We start from the raw sequence: 1,618 nt of genomic DNA on the forward strand, positions 1-1,618 counted from the left end.
TATATATATATATATATAATTAAAAAAGAATGTCCGAAGACTATGATATGAGCCCCCAAACCCTACTCACATGCCAAACCACTCGAAAGTTCTTATATATTTACATATCTAAATGTAGTTCTTATTTTTTACTGAAATGCTTGTTAATTTAAATTGATCATAATGTATTAAGGGATAATTATGTATAGATCAGCCGAAACATTAATATTTACAAACTAACCCATCATGTGATTTTTTTGAACTATCAACCCGATGTGTTTATGCTTGTCACGATCAAACTATTGAGAATTTGATAAAAATTGAAAACAATGATTGGTGTTTTATCATAAATTTTGATATTTGAGTGAAAATTTGAAAAATGGATGAAAGAGCTTGATTGATTTGTAAATAGCAGGATTTGGGTCTTCTGTATGTAATTGCAAGTTCTTGCATTCCAAGGTTGTATCACATGGCAAAGTAATTTATCCTTCATTTATCACAATTTATCACATGAAATAACTACTATTTGCACTATATATATATATATATATATATATATATATGAAAGGTATGATTGAAACACAAATTTATTAAATAATAATAATAAATTGTTATGATTATTATTGTATTTAATAGCATGTTAGAGCCGATCCTCATGTCTAGTCAAATCCAACGGTCACTATTCATTCAATCAATTATAGATAGCATAATTCACAGTACTGATCCTTGACCTCACAAACAAGAAAACCAACACAAGTAATCCACAGTAGACTAATCATACACATTTTCATACAAATATTATACTGCAAATACACGTATATGCATCAAATATTTTGATTGTATAAACATTAAGACTTGCACACAAAACCTCATCAAATATATAATATTTACAAATCTGTACACACTTAGAGAGAGAGAGAGAGGAGAATAATTGTAGGTTCTTATACAAGGAATAAATACACCCAATGGTCAATTTCTAATCTTATTTTGATATATTTCTATGTAGGATGGACATAAATTTATGAAAATAATCATAAAATAATTAGTTTAAGTTATGATTGATGGTGTGGATCGCATCATGCATGAACGTCGTCGTCTGGACGTTTGATTAACCGGACGTAAGCAACCGTGGTCGCGGGCGGCGGAGCAAGCCGAAGGAGTTGTGGCGGCGAGAAGGAGAGGAAGGAGGAATGGGAAAGGACTTTGGGAGGAAAGCGGAGAAGTGTGCGGCAGACGACGTCGGCGAAGAAGAGGAAGAAGAAGAAGAAGAAGGCTTCACGTTCAAAAACTGCTGCCCTGTCTCCGACTTCATTAATTCTCTTGAGCTATGGCAATGGGGATGCTGAAGGAGGAGGAGCAGGAGGAGAGAGATTACTGTAACACAAATCCTCATGAGAAAATAGAGTGGGAGAGAGAAAAAAGATGAAATTTTTAAGGAGGAATGTATGGTTATATATAAAGGAGAAGGAACTAAACCTGTACAAAAGCTAAAAGATAGAGATAGAGAGAGAGTGGGAGAGAGAGAGAGAGGGAATTAAATGGGGTGGGTGATCAAATGAGGACTTTGGCAAAAGAGGAAGGAGATTGTGAAGATTATTGTCAATAACATTTAATAAAGATGAAGAGAGAGGACAGAGAG

Source organism: Phalaenopsis equestris, unplaced genomic scaffold (genome assembly GCF_001263595.1).
Source record: "Phalaenopsis equestris unplaced genomic scaffold, ASM126359v1 Scaffold000469, whole genome shotgun sequence".
In the NCBI taxonomy this organism is placed as follows: Eukaryota; Viridiplantae; Streptophyta; class Magnoliopsida; order Asparagales; family Orchidaceae; genus Phalaenopsis; species Phalaenopsis equestris.